We start from the raw sequence: 10,800 nt of genomic DNA on the forward strand, positions 1-10,800 counted from the left end.
TAACTAACTAACTGACGAACTAACTAACTAACTAACTAACTAACTAAATGGCGAACTAACTAACTAACTAACTAACTAGCTAACTAACTAACTAACTAACTAACTAACTAACTAACTAACTAACTAACTAACTAACTGACGAACTAACTAACTAACTAACTGACGAACTAACTAACTAACTAACTAACTAACTAACTAACTAACTAACTAACTGACGAACTAACTAACTAACTAACTAACTAACTAACTAACTAACTAACTAACTGACGAACTAACTAACTAACTAACTGACGAACTAACTAACTAACTAACTAACTAGCTAACTAACTAACTAACTAACTAACTAACTAACTAACTAACTAACTAACTAACTAACTAACTAACTGTGCACTGATAGTCTACGAGATGATAAAGTACTTTATGTTAACACTTTCCGTATCGATCCTTTTCACGGTAGTCTTTTTTATCCACGGGATGAGCTTTTGTGATGTCTCAGCAACACCTTATTGTATATCTTATTGGTCCATGTAAAAGCGCTTAAGCTCTCTACAGCTATCTAATCGTTGAACATTCCTTTACTTCCGAGATGCAAATACATCACTTCCGTTTAAAAACACGCAGATGGGATTGCCTCTGTTTATTTCGAAAAACAGCACCAAGAGAAGTATTCGGTTGAGAAAAACACGAATCCATCTCATTGCTCCTCTGTGGGTATCTGTTGTCTCCGCGCCGAATAGCGGTGAATTTATCCCGAATTATGGATTTCACCGTGCATCAGTCTTTTATCGAACATTTTCTTCCCAATAATTTGGGTTTAAACCACACCCACCTATACCCCTAAAGAAGCTTTCCAATAACAGGGACAAGCCAAAGTCCGAAAGTCTGCCCTGCAAGTTACCGGTTCCAGTAGTACATGATTATTTAGTTCTCTGATTTATAGTCTGAATAGACTAGGAGTGCTGGTAGAACCGTTTTTCCTACAATTTCAATCCTGGGGAATGCACTGAAGACAGTGTGGATTCTTATTAAATGACAATGCCTTAGAACTGTTAAAGTGTCTTCAAAAGAGAAAAGAACATGACTGTAGTACAGAATATGGGCTATATTATAGTGTGAAATATATTTCGGACTGGTCCATACTTCATTTTTACATTTCTAAAAACTAAAAAATAAAATTATATATTTTATATAAAATTATGTTACAAACCTATTTCAACTCCAAAATTACCCTTTAATATTATAACCAAAATGTTGCCATAATTATAGCTGTTTTGTCTATCAATTTGTGATAAATTTACTGAAACTTTATTACTATTTCCATGATAGAATCTTAATTGTTATTTCTTGGTTACACATAGAAGATAAAAAACTTTTGTTCTTTAGTTTTATTACTATTTTTAAGGTTTGGAAAAGAAAAGATTTATGGGGTTGATTAAGACAATTATAGTAAAATTATGGTGAGGTTTTCAAAATATAAATCAGTGCAAGTATTTTGTATTATTTTATGTTTAAAAAAAGGATTTTGTTATAGTCTAAGATCTGCTTGTTGTATTGTGTGAAATTTATTTATAATTTCTTTTCTGGAAATAAGCACTAATTGGTTAAGGAAAACTATCTCTCAGAAGTTGAGCAACAACAAATTAAATGAAATAAATTTCAGAGTGTTTTATTTAGTTTTAGACAATCAAAAGGAAATATTGTATATTTATGTGTAAAATCTGGGAAAGTAGAAATTTTAACCTTCAACTCTTTAAATTTAAAAAAAAATAGAGAAACAAAATTAAGGTTAGATATTAACACATTTTTGCATAATGACACACCCCCATCCCCTACTATCTGTTTAACACACAACGCTTTCAAAAACTAAATACGATTTATGTGCAAAGATGATTTTATTTGCTCAACTATTTTGGACAGCAAAATTTAATGTGGGTCAATCTTTCTGTTTAATCATAATAAACAGTAAAATTTATGTGCGAATTTTATTTACAAATGAAAAAAACTAAAAAAACATCTATCCGTTTCCTTCATATGTCATAAATTTATCCTCGTAAAAGAAAATAAAGAAATATATACAAAAATGATTTAAAGTGTTAATGCTCGAATTGCAACAAACCCTAAATAAACTTCCTTTTAGTTTTCACTCTATTTTGTATATTTTCAATAGAATACAACGTATACATATACATATATGTATATTCATATGTATACATGATATTTTGAGTTTATTTTCTTCTCACACAACAACAATTTATAACTTAACTGAAAAATGTCTATTCCATGGTCTCTTCCCAAAATTGTCTCTTAGCTCCAGTTTGTATGTTTATACATTTGAAACTTTTTTTCCTTGTTTCTTTATTTACATGTAAAGTGTCATAAAAAATTCACAAATAAGCCATCAGTGGCATTTTGCTGTCAAAAAGAGTTCAACAACAGAATATCGTATAGAACAAAAACCGAATAGAACAGAACGCAACACAAGAGAAAGGAAACAGCAGAAATAAAACGAAAAAAAAAGTTTGGAAATTTTTGAAAATAGGAAATGCAAATCCTGTAAGCCATAACACAAACATAAACAACTACATTCGTTCATACACATATATACAATTGTACAAAAGGCACAATAAGTAAATATATAAAATAAACACAAAACATACACTTGGCCACTATAACACATATTAACAAATCAACTAACACACACCCAAGCACATATACATATACTTTTAGCCAAAGCTCATAAAGTCATAACTAACTGACTTTTCACTACTGTTACCCACTCCTTATCTTTGAGATTTTCCTCAGTTGAGATGGACTAATCATAGTGTGCTGCTTTTTGGTTAAATCCCTAAAAATAGTGGTACTATTTCGGAACTAGAACTAAACTAGAACTAAACTAGAACTGAACTAGAACTGAACTAGAACTGAACTAGAACTGAACTAGAACTGAACTAGAACTGAACTAGAACTGAACTAGAACTGAACTAGAACTGAACTAGAACTGAACTAGAACTAGAACTGAACTAGAACTGAACTAGAACTGAACTAGAACTGAACTAGAACTGAACTAGAACTGAACTAGAACTGAACTAGAACTGAACTAGAACTGAACTAGAACTGAAGTTGAAATGGAGTACAAATAGAGTAGTAAAAGTACTCTTTTACTATTTCATTTAAGGCATCTCTATTACGGAATGAAAAAGGAAATACTCTGTTGAGATTTTAACTACTTATACTGCATGAACCAAATGTCAAACAGACAGCCAAACAATGTAAATTTTTATATCCTTTTTTTGTGTGGCTATTTAAATAAGGTTGTTGTTTTTTTAAGTAATAAAGTTTTTTTTCGAAATATTAAAACTAAATAGAAAAATAAAATCGCGTTAAACTTTTACATCAAACAACAGGAATTGCACACACAGAGCACAACAATTATGAAGTCACTGGGAAAGTAGCAACGATACAAGTGCGAAAACTGACTCTTTTGGATAAAAATAAATAATTTTTTTTAGTAGTTGTTGTGACTTTTTATTTTTATTGTAACTGAAGCTACTAAAGCTTTCAGTTTATCAGGTATTGAGTTTATATCATGCAATTTCATGTTGCTTTCACAACATTATCATTGGTCAGTCTATAATTACATAAATGACTTATTGTAATTTGCTCCTGATGTCATCTCTACTATAGCTGAAATCTTTTGCCAGTACCGGTAGTTGGAATATAGTTTTAGAAAAAACTATAAAGAAATAAATTCTCTGATATAAAATAGCAACAGCAGCATCAACATTTTGCCAACACAAACGGATATACAACAGTTTTTGCAATAAATATTTACTTAATTTTGTTATTGTAGACAAAACAACGAAAATGTGATAGCAAAAAAGACTATATAACAAAATTAAAATGAATTTTTATTTTTTCATAAAAATGAATATATGAATGTGTGTAAATTTATAAGTAAACATTAAAACAAACACACTCATGCTCATATATGTATATGAGCATCCTTGCAAACTCTAAATGAACGCACACACTCCTACACTAACTACCCAACACAACTGAAGTGTTTGTTCAATAGAGTGATTCAAAATTATAGAGAGAACCTCCTTATCATTGTATTATATATAAATCAAGATTTAGAATAAAATTGGTTTAAATTGTTACACTTTCGTTCATGTTTTGTCCATTATGGCCATAATATTTTTCCTCATAATTTTATCGCCGTCTAATGCATTTAAATACTATTTAAACATGCATACAGACATACCTAGATAAATATGAGTAATATTCATAAACAAGTAGCTTTTATGAAAAATTTATATTTTTTATACAATTGCATACAATTTTTGTGTCAATATTTTTTTTCCTAAAAAGGAGAAATAACTATAAAGTAAACAAGTAAGAGTGCTATATTCGGCTGTGCCGAATCTTATATACCCTTCACCATAGTGTATTTTAAACATAATTGATCTTACAGTCTAGTTAATAAAAACATTAAAAAAATTTGAGTCGATTTAAGCCGAATGTTTCGGCGGCGGCTAAGCTCCGACTCGAAGCCGGTCGACTTCGACCTCTGATTCATTGCTGGTAAACATTGACGAGACGTAGATTTTGTTTTTGTTTATCGTAAAAAAAAATTGTTTTAAAAAGCACTTGGAAAAAATTTGTGTTAGTTTTAAATTTCAAACTTACATTATTCGCATAAAAATTATTGTACAATAACTCACAATCTACTCTCATATAATTGAAAACGTTTTAAATACTTTTTTCTATTCATCAAAAAATATATTTGCAAAACAAAAGGGAAAATTATTTTATTTTAGCAAAAAATGCAAATCATATTTTTTTGCTGTGTATACTTTGTATGTTTGAATTCCAAACATACAAAAAAATACACAACTGAATAAAACCAAATACATCTACACACACACGTGTACATCTTTTTCTATGTACAGTGTTTTTAGTGTTTTTGTTGCTTTTTTAACAATTTTTTGATGAAATTTTCAGAGGTTGTCTCGGATTTTTGCTCATATCTCCGTTATTTACCGACCGATTTTGCTGATTTTAAATAGCGATCTTCTCGAAAGCATGTCTAATAGAATTATTGAAGATTCAGACATCGCCGATATCTGGGGTCCTCTAAAAACTGATTTCAACAGACAGACAGACAGACAGACAGACAGACAGACGGACAGACAGACGGACATGGCTTAATCGACTCCGCTATCTATAAGGATCAAGAATATATATATACTTTATAGGGTCGGAAAATTATATTATAGAAATTACAAACGGAATGACAAACTTATATATACCCTTCTCACGAAAGTGAAGGGTATAAAAAGTATAGTAAGGCATTGGCGATCGGATGACAATACACACCATGATTGTATTTTAAATTTATTTATTTTTATACCCTCCACCACCATCAATGGTGATAGAGGGTATATGTATATAACTTTGTCATTCCACGTGTAACAGCAAGAAATATTCATGTAAGACTCAACAAAGTATATATATTTTGGGTCCTTATCAATTTCTGAGTTGATTAAAAAATATGTCCGTCCGTGTTAAAGTTATGGATCAAAATTCTAAAAAATTCAAAATTACGCTTTTTTCACACCATCTTATGTAATATTGTGCTAATTGTACTAAAATAAACAAATCGGCTAAGAATCATTTCTTAACATACCAAGCTATCTCTCTGTGTGCTATCCCTCTGTCAATGAAGCTACGTTTGCCTTACTATCAATGATCATAGAGATCGTAATTTTCAAGAAAATTTTTAAAATTTAGTACAAATATTGCGTTTGCCTTTGTGTCAGTGATCATAGAGATCGCAATTTTCAAGAAAATTTTTTAAAATTTAGTACAAATATTTATCCGGATCCAATGACGAAAGCTGTTGAAAATTACTCAAATCGATTCATTATTTCACAAGGCCAAAAACCAGACGCACAGACATGTCTTAATCATACTAAATCGTTCGTTGGTTGCGGTGGTTTAACGTTACACAAAAACCCATAACACCCTCCCTACTACAGTGATGTAGGGTAAACGGCAATGAATTCACTCAGATAAATTCTGACATAAATATGTATATAAAAATGTACATATTCATATGTTTGTGAGTCAGTATAGTCTCCAGTAATGTGAGGGAGATTTTTCAAATTTAAAATCATTTAAATACTTTAGATAAACTTTTGATATGACAGTTGCTGCTCAATGTTCTTTGATGTTACTAAGGCAGGTTCTAAAGTTTCTCTGTTTTTGGAACATGAACAAGCACTGAACTATAATAAACTTGAACCGCACTAGAACTGAACTAGAACTGAACTAGAACTGAACTTTAACTGAACTAGAAATGAACTAGAACTGAACTTGAAATGAACCACAACTGAACTAGAACTGAACTAGAACTGAACTAGAACTGAACTAGAACTGAACTAGAACTGAACTAGAACTGAACTAGAACTGAACTAGAACTGAACTAGAACTGAACTAGAACTGAACTAGAACTGAACTAGAACTGAACTAGAACTGAACTAGAACTGAACTAGAACTGAACTAGAACTGAACTAGAACTGAACTAGAACTGAACTAGAACTGAACTAGAACTGAACTAGAACTGAACTAGAACTGAACTAGAACTGAACTAGAACTGAACTAGAACTGAACTAGAACTGAACTAGAACTGAACAAGAACTGAACTAGAACTGAACTAGAACTGAACTAGAACTGAACTAGAACTGAACTAGAACTGAACTAGAACTGAACTAGAACTGAACTATAACTGAACTATAACTGAACTATAACTCAACTATAACTGAACTATAACTGAACTATAACTGAACTATAACTGAACTAGAACTGAACTAGAACTGAACTAGAACTGAACTAGAACTGAACTAGAACTGAACTAGAACTGAACTAGAACTGAACTAGAACTGAACTAGAACTGAACTAGAACTGAACTAGAACTGAACTAGAACGGAACTAGAACTGAACTAGAACTGAACTAGAACTGAACTAGAACTGAACTAGAACTGAACTAGAACTGAACTGAACTAGAACTGAACTAGAACTGAACTAGAACTGAACTAGAACTGAACTAGAACTGAACTGAACTAGAACTGAACTAGAACTGAACTAGAACTGAACTTGAACTGAACTAGAACTGAACTAGAACTGAACTAGAACTGAACTAGAACTGAACTAGAACTGAACTAGAACTGAACTAGAACTGAACTAGAACTGAACTAGAACTGAACTAGAACTGAACTAGAACTGAACTAGAACTGAACTAGAACTGAACTAGAACTGAACTAGAACTGAACTAGAACTGAACTAGAACTGAACTAGAACTGAACTAGAACTGAACTAGAACTGAACTAGAACTGAACTAGAACTGAACTAGAACTGAACTAGAACTGAACTAAAAAAAACTGAACTAGAACTGAACTAGAACTGAACTAGAACTGAACTAGAACTGAACTAGAACTGAACTAGAACTGAACTAGAACTGAACTAGAACTGAACTAGAACTGAACTAGAACTGAACTAGAACTGAACTAGAACTGAACTAGAACTGAACTAGAACTGAACTAGAACTGAACTAGAACTGAACTAGAACTGAACTAGAACTGAACTAGAACTGAACTAGAACTGAACTAGAACTGAACTAGAACTGAACTAGAACTGAACTAGAACTGAACTAGAACTGAACTAGAACTGAACTAGAACTGAACTAGAACTGAACTAGAACTGAACTAGAACTGAACTAGAACTGAACTAGAACTGAACTAGAACTGAACTAGAACTGAACTAGAACTGAACTAGAACTGAACTAGAACTGAACTAGAACTGAACTAGAACTGAACTAGAACTGAACTAGAACTGAACTAGAACTGAACTAGAACTGAACTAGAACTGAACTAGAACTGAACTAGAACTGAACTAGAACTGAACTAGAACTGAACTAGAACTGAACTAGAACTGAACTAGAACTGAACTAGAACTGAACTAGAACTGAACTAGAAACTGAACTAGAACTGAACTAGAACTGAACTAGAACTGAACTAGAACTGAACTAGAACTGAACTAGAACTGAACTAGAACTGAACTAGAACTGAACTAGAACTGAACTAGAACTGAACTAGAACTGAACTAGAACTGAACTAGAACTGAACTAGAACTGAACTAGAACTGAACTAGAACTGAACTAGAACTGAACTAGAACTGAACTAGAACTGAACTAGAACTGAACTAGAACTGAACTAGAACTGAACTAGAACTGAACTAGAACTGAACTAGAACTGAACTAGAACTGAACTAGAACTGAACTAGAACTGAACTAGAACTGAACTAGAACTGAACTAGAACTGAACTAGAACTGAACTATAACTGAATTAGAACTGAACAAGATCTGGACTAGTATATTACTTGAACTGAACTAGATCTAAAATGGAGATACAATGAAATCCACTTCAAAATCTCTTTTCAGATTATACAATTGTATGCATGTATGTATGTATTCGAAAACAAATGCTTTATGCAAAATACATACATATATATTTTTAAAAAATATGAATATATAATATTCTATTCATATATATGAATGCATGAATGACAGTTGATTTTTTTTATCTAGCTGAATTTAGCATACATTTAACACTACTTTTTGTACATATACATTTATGTACACAAAGTTGTGTTAAGAGTTTTTCATTAGTCTGTTTAACATTCATTAAAGCTTTTTATTCCAGAATACATATGTATATGTATGTATATTGCAATTTGTGTATGTAATCTTTCTTTTTAATTTTTGACTTAATAAAGTTATAGTTTTTTCTTATTTCCAATGTGCAGGAGATTTTTAATTAAATGCCTTATAGATATGAATGGAAATTTAATCTTTTGCGTATTTTAGTAACTTAGTATAATATAATTGAAAAATATTGGTTAAAATAATGGTTTAATTTCTTTTCGACAAACAATACCATCGTATAAAACAACTACTATATATTTTCATTAAAATAATATTTGATTAGAATAATTTTCACAAAAAGTTATATTTAAATAATATTTTAATATTTTAAATTAAGTAGTTGTGTTCAAATTAGATTAGAAACTAACTGCCTGTTTCAAAATGTCGAAACAACATTTTCTTTCTTATAAATATATTGAAAGCAAAAACAAACAAAATTTAAAATAAGTTTTTCTGATTTTTGTTTTAATAATAGAACACTAACTTAAATATGAGTCCAAAACCTTATTTGGGTGATCGATTTTAGAAGAACCAAATGATTAAGAACTTGTTGCAGAATTGGTAAAGGAGACAAGTTTATAATATAATTCGGCTTCATATTTTGCTTATTTGATCTAAAACGGAAACCTATTTAACACGTACTTCATACTATGATATGAATCAATTATCAAAGTTTAGAACTGAATATTTCGTCCTTTTGAAAGTCCGATTAAGGCTCTTGAAATCCAAATAAAACACAATATATCCTAATATAAGTAGACTATAAGGAATTAAATTTTCAACTAATATTTCTTATGTTTGTTACAACATTTATCATATAATCGATTACTTTGTGGTCCTTTCTGTCGAAATGTATTGAAGCGACTAGGAAAAAAACAATATTTTCATATTGCAATAATAAATTTAAGACAAAGGAAAAAGAAATTCATTTTTATATATTTATGTCTGCAAGTGTATTTACCTTTAAAAATAATATAATACCTCAGGCTATAGTAGAAGAAACGTGTTTTAATCCAAATATTAAAATTTGTTTTCCTTATTTTTTTTCAGTTTATTATACACATATACTTTTACACACATTTCTATGTATATTTAAATAAACAACTGACACAATATTGAAATGGAGAACAAAACGCACAATATTTAACCAGAAGGCGGAAAAATGTTTATATGTGAATAAAAAAAATATATATATTGTACATGAGCCATTGAGAGTGAAAAGAAAAAAAAAATATATATAGAAGAAATTTTATCACCACAAGCATCAGTACCAGCAATAACAAAACCTCAAGGGGAAACTAGAATATTATTTTCTTTATATTGGGTCAATGAAAAATTCACTGTGAAATATTTCATTTAAAATGTTATTTCATATTTTAATAATATTGATTTTTTGTCTTCGACCTTTATCCAGTTTTTTTAATTAGAAGCATTGTGTTATTACTGACAACATCCCCTCATTTTTGCTCACGGAAGGGATGATTGCACTCTTCAGACATTCGTCTCTACAACCGGAAGATTTAAAATTTGAACATACATATGGAAATATATAAATTTAATATGACTTTACTTTTGCTCTTAACCAATAATATTTAAATTATGTGTTTTTCTTTTCATGCTCGATTATATACACACGATATACTCACTTAGAGGGCTATCGTAGATTTATATAATCTTAATCAAATAAGAAACCATCACTCCTCTTAAGCGCATGTGGGTGTGTGGTTCAAGATATTGATAAGGAGCTTTTGTTAAGGATTGCAGGGTGCAAAAAGTTTTAAATCGTTAATTAAAAAAGGTTTTTGTCGTTTAGTTATCCCAGCAGGATAGTTCCCTTATACAACTCCTTTAAACCTAATCATCAAGTATTTATGTGAAACAGATCTGTGGTTTTTTCATGCTCCGTTTAGAAATACTAACTGACTAACTAACTAACTACTAACTAACTAACTAACTAACTAACTAACTAACTAACTAACTAACTAACTAACTAACTAACTATTTAACTAACTAATTAACTAACTAACTAACTAACT

The sequence above is a fragment of the Lucilia cuprina genome, chromosome 2, assembly GCF_022045245.1.
Source record: "Lucilia cuprina isolate Lc7/37 chromosome 2, ASM2204524v1, whole genome shotgun sequence".
Classification (NCBI taxonomy): Eukaryota; Metazoa; Arthropoda; class Insecta; order Diptera; family Calliphoridae; genus Lucilia; species Lucilia cuprina.